General features: G+C 37.1%; 1 protein-coding gene across 20 annotated transcripts in view; it reads left to right on the forward strand.

Moving 5' to 3' along the window:
• STK33 (serine/threonine kinase 33) overlaps positions 1-16,540 on the forward strand; it is a 224,258-nt gene that overhangs the window by 62,771 nt on the left and 144,947 nt on the right. For 4 of the 20 annotated variants that reach the window (XM_054524736.2, XM_054524726.2, XM_054524732.1 and 1 more), the window contains exon 2: positions 25-119. The exons of the other annotated variants lie outside the window; for them this stretch is intronic. The gene's annotated coding sequence lies outside the window, so the exon portion shown is untranslated. The remainder of the gene's footprint in view (positions 1-24; positions 120-16,540) is intronic. 20 annotated transcript variants of the gene reach the window in all.

Consider the following 16,540-nt stretch of genomic DNA (forward strand, 5'->3'; position numbering starts at 1 on the left):
AATGGTGTTTTTTCTGTCTGCCAGGCTTTGTTCGTGTGGAACTATAGTGGTGAGAAAAACTCCATGTCTGGACATGCCTGGCTGATCTTCACCTCTTTCTTCTAGGACCTTCCTCTGGGGTTAGTTCTCTGGTGCCACCTTCAGTGCTCTCTGTGGCAGCTCTGCTGCTCACTTCTGGCTCTACTGGCTTTTGGTATTTAACTGTTGCTTACCCACACTGGAAGTTTTCACCTGCAGTTTTTCTTCTGCCTAAGGCAACAAACATGTACACATATTTTCTTGTGCCATTTTTCTTTCGCCTAGAACAACAGACTTTTTTTTCTTTCAAGTAATAATGTAAATATGCAAATCTTGAAATATAATTTCTGCTGTTGATATATTCTGGGCCACTATTTTGGAACTAACATCATGGGAAAAGGGTGTTAATGTGCAAAAATTACCTCAAAGTTTAGAGTTAGCATCTTTGAAAGATGTTCTGACAATAAGGACATTTTCAACTGATAAAATGTTGGTTTATAGCATTTGAAACATTATTCGTATTCTTTCAAGGGCAGACATCAATCTCAGAAGTCTTGTGTACAAACATGACAGAATTGGTCTGTATTATACTCTGATAAAAATCACAAAATGGTTTTATTTTTCTACTTTTTTATGAGTGTGAAACATTTGCATATTATTACAATAACTTCCATAGCCTTTGGAGCAAAATCTGATATGTTGTTAATGGTGCAGTTAAAAATGGGTGCATTACATTCATATTTTGTTGCAGTTATCCAACAGATTTTGAAAATAATCTTAAACCTTATATATTTTATAATCAGGGTTAGCAAATACACAGCATGCATGCTGCAAGTTACCCTTTCAATATGTGTAGAAGACATCTCTAATCAATTGCAACATTGTTTCCTGCTGAGCTTGGGCAGTCTCACATCCTCTTCAACATAGTGATTTGGTTGTTGCTTAGTGCAGATAGCCTGTGCCATGAAAACTATTTGTCATATTAGTTTTGCACCTTAACCAATGGAGTGAATATGTCAGCAGAATATCCAAAAAGCCTGCTTAAGTTTGGAAAAGGGAAAATATAATGAGGTATAAATGAGGTAGAATAAGGTAGAGTTTAGGCAGGGCATGGTAAACTTTTTGGGCAAAGGGCCAGATGGCAAGTATTTTAGGTTTTGTGGGCCATATGGTCTCTGTCATACCTACTCAACTCTGCCATTGTAGTGCAAAAGCAGAGATAGACAATAAGTGAATGAATAAACCTGGCTATATTCCAATAAAACTTTATTTATAAAAGCAAGTGACAGGCCAGATTTGGCCACTGGGCCGTAGTTTGCTAACTCTTGGTTTACATCAGTGCTACTCAAAGTGAATTGTGTGAATAAGTGGTGGTAACATCACATGTGTGCATGTTACAAATGTAGATCCCTGTTCTGTACTCCAAACTTACAGAATCAGTCTGGGATGGGGCCCAGGAATGTGTGTTTATTAGCTGGTGAGGTTATTCTGAGGCTCACTAAAATTGGAAAGTCCCTGGTTTAAATAATATTACACTTCTCTTCTTTAAAAGTTTCATACATCCCAGCTGTGAAACTACCTGATGCATTTATTTAATGGCTGATCTTTAGTCACTTTTCTTGTCTCTTCTGTGGCATTTGATCTATCCAAGTTTTCTACTTCTTGGGTCATGATTGGCAATTTACGTTTTGCTAGAAAATTATTTCCTCTAGGCTTCATATTTGTTGCTGTGGTGGTTTTAAAACATTTCTGCAAAATTTTTGACATTCCTATCAAGATGTGAGTTTATGCCTACTTTCCTTGGGTCTAGGCAGGCTTATGACTGCTTCAACCACTGGAAGATGGCAGAAGTGATGCTGACTTCCAGGGCTGGTTCAGAAAAGGCTATGCAGCTTTTTCCCAGTTCTCTGGGAGGCTCACTCTGGGGAACTCAACTGCCATGTAAGAAGTCTGGGTCTTCCATGCTGGAGAACCCATATGTAAGGATCCCCATTGATAGGCCAAGCTAAGCTCCCAGCTCAGCTCCTGCCATCCGGCAGCATCTGTTGACAGCCAGTTGGCATCTGGGATAAACAGTGTAATTTGAACTTTCACAAAGCTCCAACCCAGCTGTCATCTCAACGTAATCACATGACAAACCCAGCCTAGCTGAGCCCTTTCTGAATTCTTGACCTAAAGCATCTGTGAGCATAATAAAATAATTATTTTAAACCACTAAGTTTTGGGGTAGTTTGTTATGCAGCATTTGCAAATAGCACACAAAATTGCAAGTACTATTGTCTTATAATTGCCTTAGTATCTTTCTTACCTGTACTTATGATTTTTTTAATACTCCTAATCATTTATATATTTTTCTCTCAATTTCCTTTAAGCAAAGTTGTGGGGGTATTTATTTTATTAATCATTTCAAAGATCAGTTTTTAGATTTCTTCATTTTACAATTTGAGATGTTTTAAGTTTTATTAATTGAAGCTTTACCTTTATTCATTTTTTTCTTCCTACTTTCTATGTATGTAATTGTTCCTTTCCTAGTTGCTAAAAGTGAGCACTAATTTTCTTTTTCATCTTTCTTGCCTCATAAGAAATGCTTTTGAGGCTGGGTGTGGTGGCTCGCGCCTGTAATCCTAACACTTTGGGAGGCTGAGGCGGGCGGATCATCTGAGGTCAGGAGCTCGAGACCAGCCTGGCCAACATGGCAAAACCCTGTCTCTACTAAAAATAGAAAAATTAGCCGGGCTTGGTGGTGGGCGCCTGTGGTCCCAGCAATTCAGAGAGGCTGAGGCACGAGAATCACTTGAACCTGGGAGGCAGAGGTTGCAGTGAGCTGAGATTGCGCCACTGCCCTCCAGCCTGGGCGACAGAGCAAGACTCTGTCTCAAAAAATAAAAATAAAAATAAAAAAGAAATGCTTTTGAAGCTTGAGGCTATAAGATTTCCTTTAAGTTTGGCTTTCATGGCGTCCTATTAAGTTTGCTATGAAACATTTTCGTCTTCCTTGTCTTCTGTTTGTAATTTCAGTTTTTATATTTTTTATCACAGCATTTTGAAAGTGTTTCTAAATTTCCAAATAATTAAGTTTTTCTTTTTTATTCTTGGTGGTGGTGGTGATGGTAGATTTTTCCCCCTATTTTTCCAACATGTGTAATAAATACACACTTCTCCACTGGTACAAGAAAATAAAATTTCAACTATTTCCCCCACCAGGACCCTCTCTTCTTCCCTTACCAGTAAATTTCCTTTTACTTTAGAGTGCTTTTACTTCCTGTTTCCCCACCAGAGACCTTTAAATGCTCTTTTGTCTGCTGTCTCCCCATGTCTGACCTTAATACTTAATACCTCCTTCCTTAATACCTAAGTGTGAAAAAAACCAGTGTGGTAATTTTTGCCTCAGACTATTATTAGGTTTTTATTCCTTATTTTGCACCGATACTACACATTCTTATTCGATTTCAGGATACTGTGTGATGCTCTCCACATTCTCATCTTTGTAGATGCAAAGCCTCTCTTCCATCCTAAGGAGCAGGCAGGACTTCCTACACCTTTTCCGCCCCCTCTCGCACCAGCTCATCTGGGCCAGGAAGACCAGCATTTTCATTTAAAAACGTCCAGCTCTGTCTGTTTTTTGGGGGAATATACTAGTTTTCTCTTGCTCATGTAACTCATTACCACAAACTTGGTGGCTTAAAACAATATGAATGTATTATCTTATTGTTTTGGAGGTCAGAAGTCTGAAATCAGTTTCACTGGGCCAAAATGAAGGTGTCAGCATACCTGTGTTCTTCCTTGGGACTTTAGAAGAAAATCCATTGCCTTGCCTTTCTCAGCTTCTAGAAGCCACCTGCGATCCATGGCTTATGGTCCCTTTTTTTCATCTTTAACGAGTCTTTCTCATACTGTATCACTCTGAGACTCCTGTTGTAACATCTCCTACTATTACCTTTGCCCTTTTTTTCCCTCCTTATAGGGATCCTTGTGATTACTTAGGGCCCACCAGATAATCACATCAACAACAGCTTTTTGCCGTGTAAGGAAACATATTCCCAGGTTCAGAGGATGAGCTTTTTGGATATCTTAGGGGGAGGGAGGCATTATTATGTCTACCACAGGGGCCCATAAATCTGTCAAGACCAGGCTTTTCCTAGGAACCTTGAATTCTGATTCTTGTCCTATGGCTCTTTGCCACTAGACCTCAGTATATCCTTTGACTTAGCAGAGAAAAATTTGTCTTACACTAGCTTTCTCTGTGACCCCATAAGAGCAGAGGTTCTACTCACACTCTCTAGGCCCTACCTGCCTTCTGGCCCAGGAACTAGAAGAGTTAGTTTGTTTGGAGTTAGGAGAAGCATCAGCAATTATGTTTTCAGGCTGCCATGTTCCTAGAATCTTTCTCTCTACACTGTAAATATTATTGATGAATAGATGGCCTCTTATACTAAATAGTTTTAGACTGTAGCAGAGAAAACAGTTTAATGGTTAAGAACAAGACGGAATCAGACTGTTGGGATTCAAACCCTAGTTTTGTTGTTTACTACGTATGTGACCTTGGGCAAGCCATATAGCCATACTGACTTAGTTTCCTCATCTGAAAAATGGATAATGATACTATTATAAAAAATAGGGATAATGATAACACTAATAATACTCACATAGTGATGTAGTAAAGATTAAATGTTATAATTTACAGCAAGTTCTTAGTACACTACCTGCCACATATTATTTCCTTAAATAAACAAATAGGCTCGTATGCAAACATTTCGGTTTGTCTTCCATGTGCCTTTTTTGGACTCACCTACTGGCACTGTATACTCCAGCCATACCACAGAATTCACCGTAAAAGCTTTGAGGTGAAAAGCATGTCACGTGATACAAAGGGATATGGCCACAGAAGGCCAAGAGGTCTTTTTCATAACTGTCGTGAATTGACTAATGTTCCAGGTTTTGGTCTTTAGTCTTAAAGGAATATAAATATTATCTTGTCTTTATCCCAGACTATTTGGGTTCAAGATTACTGATAGATATAATTGACCTAAGGGAAGAAACTGAGGCAAAATTAATATATTTGGGCCATGGTTGAAAACTGAAGCCCAAGAGCTATAGATTCAAGTTGCCCTGAATATATGCTCGGATTAGCAGCAGTTACCAGTGGGAAAACAAGAAGTTAGGGGGCAGTTCCTAAACTGTTTACCAATCACTTACATTGGTTCATTAAAATAACATAAGTTGTTGTTTGGCTATACATTGTTTTTTGTATCACAAATTCCAGGAATATGAGGATAATGGTGAAGGATAATTGTACAACTTATGGTAACTTTTTAGATACTTCATCAGCTAGTCTGGAAACTATAGGAAAGGAAAGAAAAAACAAAATGCCTTTAAACAATTACTTGCAGGCATGGGTACAGGGAGCCTGAGGGAAGTCTCATGCTCCTGACTCTCTGGGCTTGATACCTTTTGCATACCTCGCATTCCTCAGACTGCTCTGAGCCACTTTTCTTTCTCAATACTGACAAATCTCGTGAGAAATCCATGTATAACACTACCCAATGCACATTATACTTACATGGACCTGACTAGTAGATTCTCTCCCTGTAGGTAAACTTCATGAAAAAACATATTACAACCAGAAGGTTGTGTGTGGAATATGAAATAAGAATGGGGATAATTTATATAATTCGAATATTTAATTAGGTAACCTATAGTTGCCTTTTGCATCTATTTCTATGATAGCACCATAGGGATTACCTTGTCAGAGGAAATGTAGTAGTGGAAATCTCTTGGTAAATGGGCTGTTTCTTCTGGAAAATACTCATATAGTCATTGCTATTGTGGTTGCTTCTGTGATTTTACTGTTTCTTCTCTATGCCTCATGTCTATTGAAACTTCTTAGACATAATAATTTTTCTGGTTATCTTGCTCTGGTCTAAGAGCCACCATCTGTTTACTATGTATTGTTTTCTATAAATAAACCCTCAGAAAAGCACAGTATTTTGTTTAATTCCAAGTTCTTGCCATGGGAGCAGCATACTTGTGAACTATGCCTACTCATGTCTTCCACCCCAACCCTCTTTTCTTCCTGGGGAAATACCTTGGGACACTGTTAAAAAAAAACAAAACTCACTTCTTGTGAAACATAGCAGCAAACAGAAAAATGTACAAAGCAAAAATGTACAGGTTGGTGATTTATCACAAAGTGAACACTCATGTAACCCATCACTCAGATCAATACTAGAACATTGTCAACATCCCAGAAGCCCTGCCTCAGGGCCCAGCCGGTTTGTATAGCTTTCTTTCCCTCTATCTCTTAAAATTTCGCTGGGCACAATTGCTCATGCCTGTAAGCCCAGCACTTTGGGAGGTCAAGGTGGGCAGATCATTTGAGGTCAGGACTTCTAGACCAGCCTGGCCAACATGGTGAAACCCCGTCCGTTCCTATGAAAAATACTATATATATATGTGTGTGTGTGTATATATATACATATATATGTGTGTGTGTGTGTATATATATATATATATATATATATATATATATGTATTAGCTGGTCATTGTGGCGGGCACCTGTAATCCCAGGCTGAGGCAGGAGAATTGCATGAACCTGGGAGGCGGAGTTTGCAGTGAGCCGAGATTGTGTCATTGCACGCCAGCCTGGGCAACAAGAGTGAGACTCAATCTCAAAAAAAAAAAAAAAGAGGAAATCTCTGTCTTTACTTTTACAATAATTACGTGTTTTCTTTTTTCCATCTAAGTATGTGTCTCTAGTTTTACCTTTTTTTTTTTAAACATATAAACAGAATCCTACAGTATATATATTTTTGTCTGGGTTTTTTTTTGCTCAGTATCATTTGTAATATTCATCAATGATGTCAAATATGACTAGTTATTTTCTTTTTTGTGTGTGTGTTTTTAGTGTATATATCTTACACATCTTGCATTAGATTTATACCTAGGTATTTGATGTTTTTGATAACTAGTTATTTTCAAACATGCAGAATAATAAACCATTGAATGAATATACCATCCTATTCATCCAGCTGTTGATGGACATTTGGGGTGTCTCCAGGTTTTTATTGCTATGAATTATACTGCTCTGAACATTCAAGTACATGTATTTTGGAGCACATCTGCACACTTTTAAGTTGGGAACATACTTAAGAGAGAAATTTTTGAGTTATAAGATATGCATATGTTCAACTTTAATAGATAATAGATAATGCTAAATAGTCTTCCAAAGCAGTTGTACCAAATAACTTTCTTTCTTTTTTTTTTTTTTTTTTTTGAGATCGAGTTTCCCTCTGTTGCCCAGGCTGGAGTACAGTGGTGCAATCTCGGCTCATTGCAACCTCTGCCTCCCGGGTTCAAGCGATTCTCCTGCCTCAGCCTCCCGAGTAGCTGGGACTACAGGCTTGACACCATGACCAGCTAATTTTTGTATTTTTAGAGACGGGGTTTTACCACGTTGGCCAGAATGGTCTCAATCTCTTGACTTCATGAACTTTCTCCCTCAGCCTCCCAAAGTACCGGGATTACAGGCGTGAGCCACCATGCCTGGCCTAAATAACTTTCTTAACTAGTAGTGTATGCTAGTTCTTTTTTCTGCTTCTTTGCCAACATTTGCTTTTGCTAGCCTTTATAACTTTAGTTGTGCGAGTGGGTGTGTAGTGGTATCCTATGGTGATTTTAACATGCTTTTCCCTGATTGCTAATGAGATTAGCACTTTTTATTATGTTTATTGGCATTTGGGTATCCTCTTTTGTGAAGGGCCCCTTGCAGTTTTTTATTTCTTCCAGTTTTCTATTATGTTGCCTATCTTTTGAAATTAATTTGTAGGAAGTTTTTATACATTCTAAATATAAGCTCTTTATGAGGTGTGTTGCAAATGTCATTTCCCATTTTGGCTTTTCCTTTCACTATCTTAAAGGTATCTTTGATGAACAGAAATTCTTAAGGCTTTATCGTCTTTGCATTTTATTTAAGAAATCTTTTTGTACCCCAGGGTCATAAAGCATCTTGTAGTGTTTTCTTTTGGAAGCTTTATTGTTTTGCCTTTCAGGTTTAGATTTATAATCCACCTGAAATTAATATTAATGTATGGTGTAGAATAGAATTCGGGTTTCCTTTCATATGAATATGTAATTTTCTCACCACCATTTATTCAAAAGGCCGTAATTTTTTCACTGATTTGCAATGTCATCTTTGTTTTAAATCAAGTGACTATATACATGAGTCTGTTTCTGTGTCACTGTTCTATATATTTCATCTATTTGGCTGTTCTTAAACCAATACTATATGTGCTAATACAGCTAAGTAAGTGCTGCTGATAGCTGATCGAGAAAGTCCTCCCACTTTTTCTTCTTTAAGATGGTCTTTGGCTATCCTTGACAGTTTGCATTACCATGTACATTTTGTAATTAGCTTGTTCAACACATATGCATATACACACCTATTGGAGTTTTGACTGGGATCTTACAGAATCCCTAGATCAGCTTAGGGGGAGCTTCATTTAAAAAATACTGAATCTTTCAATCTATGAACATAGTATATCCTTCCATTTGTTTACATATTCTTTTATATTATTCAAAACGCTTTACAGTTTTCTGCTTAAAGTTCTTATCTTTTTGTTAGATTTATTCTTTCTTTCACATTAAAAAACCAGTTTATTTAGGTATAATTGACATACAGACAGCTGTACATATTTAATATGTACACCTTAATAAATTTGGAGATAAGTGTACAGCTGTGAAACCATCACTGCAGTGTATGCTATAAACATATCTATCCCCTCAAAAAGTTTCCTCTTGGCCTTTTTATTATTACTATTATTATTATTTTTGTGATGCAAATATTTAACGTGAGATCTACCATATTGGCAAATTTTTAAGTATAGTAAGTCCTTACTTAATGTCATTGATAGGTTCTTGGAAACTTTGACTTTAAGTGAATGCAGTAAAACAAAACCAATTTTACCAAAATAGGTGAATTGATTTAAATAAGAGTGAAGTATGGCATATTTATGGTCTTATGGCATATTTCTGGTCACAAAAACATTATCAAACTTCTGAATAAAAACCCAAACCACTTCTAACCTTAAACATTGTGTTAAGATATTTCATTGTGGTTTTGATTTGCATTTCCTGGATAATTAGTGATGTTGAGCACATTTTCATATATTGTAGGCTATTTGTATGTCTTCTTTTGATAAAAGCCTATTTAATTCCTTTGCCCATTTAAAAATCAGATTATTTTATTTTTTCTACTGACTTGTTAAGAGTTCCTTATATAATTTAGATGTTAATATTTTATCAAATATATGGTTTGCAAATATTTTTTCCCGTTTTATAGATTGCCTTTTTTGTTTTGCTGACTGCTTTCATTGTGGTGCAGAAGATTTTTAGTTTGATGTTATCTTGCTTTTCTATTTTTGCTTTTATTGCCTGTGCTTTTGGTGTCATATCCAGTAAATCATGGCCAAGGACAATATCAAAAGATTTTCCTCCAGGTTTTCTTCCAGGAGTGTTACACTTTCATTTCTTGAGTTTAAATATTTTGAGTTTTTGTGTGTGGTGTTAGATAAAGATCCAATTTCATTCTTTTTTTTTTTTGGCCCCAGTGTGTGATGTTCCCCACCCTGTGTCCAAGTGTTCTCATTGTTCAGTTTCCACCTATAAGGGAGAACATGTGGTGTTTGGTTTTCTGTCCTTGTGATAGTTTGCTCAGAGTGATGGTTTCTAGCTTCATCCATGTCCCTGCAAAGGACATGAACTCATCCTTTTTTATGGCTGTGTAATATTCCATGGTGTGTATGTGCCACATTTTCTTAATCCAGTCAATCATTGATGGACATTTGGCTTGGTTCCAAGTCTTTGCTATTGTGAATAGTGCCGCAGTAAACATATGTGTGCATGTGTCTTTATAGTAGCATGATTTATAATCCTTTGGGTATATGCCCACTAATGGGATGGCTGGGTCAAATGGTATTCCTAGTTCTAGATCCTTGAGGAATCACCACACTGTCTTCCACAATGGTTGAACTAGTGTACAGTCCCACCACCAGTGTAAAAGCGTTTCTTTTTCTCCACATCCTCTCCAGTATCTGTTGTTTCCTGACTTTTTAATGATCACCATTCTAACTGGCATGAGATGGTATCTCATTGTGGTTTTGGTTTGCATTTCTCTGATGGCCAGTGGTGATGAGCATTTTTTCATGTGTCTGTTGGCTGCATAAATGTCTTCTTTTGAGAAGTGTCTGTTCATGTCCTTCACCCACTTTTTGATGGGGTTGTTTGATTTTTTTTCTTGTAAATTTGTTTAAGTTCTTTGTAGATTCTGGATATTAGCCCTTTGTCAGATGGATAGATTGTAAAAATTTTCTCCCATTCTGTAAGTTGCCTGTTCACTCTGAGGGTAGTTTCTTTTGCTGTGCAGAAGCTCTTTAGTTTAATTAGATCCCATTTGTCAATTTTGGCTTTTGTTGCCATTGCTTTTGGTGTTTTAGTCATGAAGCTTTGCCCACGCCTATATCCTCAATGGTATTGGCTAGGTTTTCTTCTAGGGTTTTTACGGTTTTAGGTCTAATATTTAAGTCTTTAATCCATCTTTAATTAATTTTTGTATAAGGTGTAAGGAAGGGATCCAGTTTCAGCTTTCTACATATGGCTAACCAGTTTTCCCAGCACCATTTATTAAATAGGGAATCCTTTCCCCATTTCTTGTTTGTGTAAGGTTTGTCAAAGATCAGATGGTTGTAGATGTGTGGTATTATTTCCGAGGGCTGTGCTCTGTTCCATTGGTCTATATGTCTGTTTTGGTACCAGTACCATGCTGTTTTGGTTACTGTAGCCTTGTAGTATAGTTTGAAGTCAGGTAGCATGATGGCTCCAGCTTTGTTCTTTTTGCTTAGGATTGTCTTGGCAATGTGGGCTCTTTTTTGGTTCCATATGAACTTTAAAGTAGTTTTTTCCAATTCTGTGAAGAAAGTCATTGGTAGCTTGATGGAGATGGCATTGAATAAATTATAAATAATTTTTATTTATAAATATAATAAATTATAAATTACCTTATAAATTATAAATTTAGATAAAGATCTAATTTCATTCATTATCATTAGAAATCATTTCATTTATTATTGTTATAAATTACCTTGTGCAGTATGGCCATTTTCACAATATTGATTCTTCCTATCCATGAGCATGGAATGTTCTTCCATTTGTTTGTGATCTCTTTTATTTTGTTGAGCAGTGGTTTGTAGTTCTCCTTGAAGAGGTCCTTCACATCCCTTGTAAGTTGGATTCCTAGGTTTTTTATTCTCTTTGAAGCAATTGTGAACGTGAGTTCACTCATGATTTGGCTGTTTGTCTGTTATTGGTATATAGGAATCCTTGTGATTTTTGTCCGTTGATTTTGTATCCTGAGACTTTGCCGAAGTTGCATATCAGCTTAAGGAGATTTTGGGCCGAGACGATGGAGTTTTCTAAATATACAATCATGTCATCTGCAAACAGGGACAATTTGACTTCCTCTTTTCCTAATTGAATACCCTTCATTTCTTTCTCTTGCCTGATTGCCCTGGCCAGAACTTCCAACACTATGTTAAATAGGAGTGGTGAGAGAGGGCATCCCTGTCTTTTGCCAGTTTTCAAAGGGAATGCTTCCAGTTTTTGCCCATTCAGTATGATATTGGCTGTGGGTTTGTCATAAATAGCTCTTATTATTTTGAGATATGTCCCATCAATACCTAGTTTATTGAGAGTCTTTAGCATGAAGGGTGTTGAATTTTGTCAAAGGCCTTTTCTGCATCTATTGAGATAATCATGTGGTTTTTGTCTTTGGTTCTGTTTATATGATGGATTACATTTATTGATTTACATATGTTGAACCAGCCTTGCGTCCCAGGGATGAAGCTGACTTGATCATGGTGGATAAGCTGTTTGATGTGCTGCTGGATTCGGTTTGCCAGTATTTTATTGAGGATTTTAGCATCGATGTTCATCAGGGATATTGGTCTAAAATTCTCTTTGTTTGTTGTGTCTCTGCCAGGCTTTGGTATCATGATGATGCTGGCCTCATAAAATGAGTTAGGGAGGGTTCCCTCTTTTTCTATTGATTGGAGTAGTTTCAGAAGGAATGGTACCAGCTCCTCTTTGTACCTCTGGTAGAATTTGGCTGTGAATCCGTCCCTTGACTCTGGGAGCTGCAGACTGGAGCTGTGCCTATTTGGCCATCTTGGAACCTGCCCCCAATTTCATTCTTTTATATGTGGATATCCAGTTTTCCCAGTGCCATTTGTTGAAAAGACTGTTCTTTCTCCATTGTGTATTCTTAGCATCTTTGTTGAAGGTCAGTTGACTATATATGCATGGGTTTATTTCTGCAATCTCTATTCTGTTCCATTAGTCAATATGTTTATCTTTATGGCAGTATTATACTCTTGATTACTGTAGCTTTGTAATATATTTCCAAATCAGGACGTGTGATGCTTCTGGCTTTGTTCTTTCTTAAGATTGCTTTAGCAATCTGTGGTCTTTTGTGGTTGCATGTGAATTTTTGGATTGCTTTCTTTTTGTAAAAAATGCTGTTGGGATATTGGTAAGGATTGCATTTAATCTGTAGATTGCTTTGGGCAGTGTGGGCATTTTAACAATATTAATTATTCCAATCCATGAACATAGGATGTCTTTCTTGTCCCAGATCTTATAAAGCTTTCAGTTTTACACCATTGAGTGTGATGTTAACTATGGGCTTTTCATATATGGTCTTTATTATGTTGGAATTGTTTTCTTGTATTCCTAGTTTGTTGAGAGTTTTTTTGTTTTATCATGAAAAAGTGTTGAATTTTATCCAAATGCTCTTCTGCATCTATTGAGACAAACATGTGCTTTTATTTTCAATTCTGTTAGTATGGTGTATCACATTGATTGGTTTTCATATGTTGAACTATCCTTGCATCCCAGAGATAAGTCTTAACTTGGTCATGGTTTGTGATCCTTTTAATGTGCTGTTGAATTCAGTTTGCTAGTGTTTTATTGAGAATTTTTACATCTATATTCATCAGAGATTTTGTCATGTAGTTTTCCTTTTTCGTGGTATCTTTATCTGGCTTTGGTATCAGGCTAATGCAGCTCTTATAAAATGAATTTGGAATTCACCAGTGAAGCCTATAATCCTGGGCTTTTCATTGTTGGGAGGTTTTTGATTAGTGATTCAATTGCCATACTAGTTATAGATCTGTTTAGACTTTCTGTTTCTTGAATTTATCTTGGTAGGTTCTATGTTTCTAAGAATTTTTCTGTTTCTTCTAGGTTATCCAGTTTGTTGGCATATAATTGTTCATAGTAGTCTCTTATGATTCTTTTTACTTCTGTAGCATCAGCTGTAATATCTCTTTCATTTCTGATTTTGAGTATTCTCTTTTTTTCTTAGTATAGCTAAGAGTTTGTCAATTTTGTTTATTCCATATGTCTCTTGTATTCTTTTCAATATTTTGTATTTTCTCCTTGATTTAACCAGGATGGATTTTAATTGTTCATTTTTCTGACTTCTCTTCTGGTTCAGCTTAGTTTAGTCTGCTGTTATGACCATCCTTTGAGTTTCTAATTTTTGCAATTGCATTTTTCAGGTCTTTAATGTCCTTTTGTTCATTTTTTATGTTTTCTTATTTATTATAATTTTCTTGTCTGTATTTCTTTGATAGTTAGAGTTTCTATCTGATAACTTTAATGTTTGGAGCCTCAATTGGTGAGTTTATATTCCTGGTTTTATTCATGTTTGCTTGTCTAGTCATGTGCCTGTTTTAAAAAAATTAAATTGTTTGCCAGACATTATATTTGAAAAATTGTTTGCAGAGATAATCTGAGGTTCAGGATGGTGTCATCAACGTTCAGAGAAGGATTATGTTTGTTCCTGCTAGTGCCTGTGGGTATAACCAGTCCAGGATCATGTCAACTCAATTTTAAAGAATGAGATGATTTGATGCCTATTGCTGTAAGTTGGAAGTCCTTCAGAGTTCTACCTCAATGTAATAAGGCTCCTGAGGTACTCAACCTTGGTGGATTTTAGACTCCATTTCTTATCTGCATGATCCCTGGAGGCTATCAGTAACATCTCACACAGTCTATCTGTTGTTTCCTCAGGAATTGGCAAACACTCTGCTCCCTGTCCTGGCCTGGTGATTCTTTCCTCTTACGGTAGCTCCTTGATGCCTTCAAACAGATCTTTTTTTTGGTCTAGTTTTTTTAGTTGTCCTCAACAGACTGGTTGGTCTGAATTACCCTAGTGCACCATCCAAATGTCACTTTCTTTGTGGAATTTTTTTAATACCCCTAGGCCGAGTTAATTGCTTTTAGCATAGCATATTGTACAGTTATAGCATCTATCACAATCTGATGTGCATTTTAGTTATACTTCCCTCTACTCCCCTACCACCACAAAAAAACCCAAGTTTGTAACTTTCTTTTTTTTTTTAAGATGGAGTCTCACTCTGTTGCCCAGGCTGGAGTGCAGTGGTGCGATCTCAGCTCACTGCAACGTCCACCCCCCAGGTTCAAGCTATTCTTCTGCCTCGGCCTCCTGAGTAGCTGGGATTACAGGTGCCTGCCACTGCACCTGGCTAATTTTTGTATTTTTAGTAAAGATGGAGTTTCACCATGTTGGTCAGGCTGGTCTTGAACTCCTGACCTCGTGATCCTGCAGCCTTGGCCTCCCAAAGTGCTGGGATTACAGGCGTGAGCCACCCCGCCTAGCCAACTTTCTTTCTTTCTTTTTTTTTTTTTTTGAGGTGGTGTCTCGCTCTGACGCCCAGGCTGGAGTGCAGTGGCGCAATCTCCGCTCACTGCAAGCTCCACCTCCTGGGTTCACGTCATTCTCCTGCCTCAGCCTCCCGAGTAGCTGGGAATACAGGCACCAGCCACCATGCCCGGCTAATTTTTTTTTTGTATTTTTAGTAGAGACGGGGTTTCACCGTGTTAGCCAGGATGTTCTCGATCTCCTGGCCTTGTGATCTGCCCGCCTTGGCCTCCCAAAGTGCTAGGATTACAGGCGTGAGCCACCACGCCTGGCCCCAGCCAACTTTCTTAATTGAATTTGGTATTTCAAAAGATATTCCATTTGTCAATTAATGATGAGTTCATGTCCTTTGTAGGGACATGGATGAAATTGGAAATCATCATTCTCAGTAAACTATCGCAAGGACAAAAAACCAAACACCGCATGTTCTCACTTATAGATGGGAATTGAACAATGAGAACACATGGACACAGGAAGGGGAACATCACACTCTGGGGACTGTTGTGGGGTGGGGGGAGGGGGGAGGGATAGCATTAGGAGATATACCTAATGCTAAATGGCGAGTTAATGGGTGCAGCACACCAGCATGGCACATGTATACATATGTAACTAACCTGCACATGGTGCACATGAACCCTAAAACTTAAAGTATAATTAAAAAAAAGAAATAAGAAAATTCCTTAAGCTACTTTATGCTAATAAATTGTAAAATGGGTAAAAAAAAAAAAAGGTATTCCATACTTTTTTTATTTTTGCCTCTACTTCATGAGGCCATTATCTCTTTATAGGTAATTACCCATCTCCAAATAGCTATAAATTAGTTTTAGTTTAATTTTTTACAACTCAGATTTTTTCCCCCATAGAGTAGTTTTATTCATGATGGCTAAGTTTCCAGGCTAACCCACAAAGGTTTAATCTGTTATTGTGTTCAAATGAAATAGAAAAATTGTAGAAAAGTCTTAATAATGATTATAGTCATTTATCAAAAAATAAAAGTTACCATAAATTTGGAAGCAAACTAAGTGTCCGTCAACACATGAATGGATAAAGAAAATGTGACACATATATATAATGGGGTACTATTCAGACATATAGAAGAATGAGATCCTGTCATTCGCAAGAACATAGTTAGAACCTGAAATCATTATGTTAAGTGAAATAAGCCAGGCACAGAAAGACAAACTTTGTATGTTCTCACTTATTTCTGGGAGCTAAAATATTAAGACAAGTAAACTCATGGAGATAGAGGGTAGAAGGATGGTTACCAGAGCTGGAAAGCGTAGTGGTGTGGGGTGGGGTGGGGAAGTGGGGGTGGTTAATTGGTACAAAAAATAGAATGAATAAGAACCAGTATTTGATAGCACTACAGGGTGACAGTAGTCAATAATAATGTAATTGTACATTTAAAAATAACTAAAAGAGTATAATTGAATTGTTTATAACACAAAGGATAAATGTTTGAGGTGATGGATACCCCATTTATCCTGATGTGGTTATTACGCATTGCATGCCTGCATCAAAATATCTCATGTATCCCATAAATATATACATCTACTATATACCCCAAAAAATTAAAAAAAAAGTTACCATGATTGAAGTAATGTTTCAAAGTCTTGAGTACTTTTGATTTAAAAAAGCAGCCTCAATTTCAGGGGGATGAAAAAGTTGCAAGGATTGTGAGGGGATGGTTTGGATCTACGAGCAGTGTAGAGGTGGATAGCATGATTCTATATGGACTGTAATTT

The sequence above is a fragment of the Pongo abelii genome, chromosome 9, assembly GCF_028885655.2.
Source record: "Pongo abelii isolate AG06213 chromosome 9, NHGRI_mPonAbe1-v2.0_pri, whole genome shotgun sequence".
NCBI lineage: Eukaryota > Metazoa > Chordata > Mammalia > Primates > Hominidae > Pongo > Pongo abelii.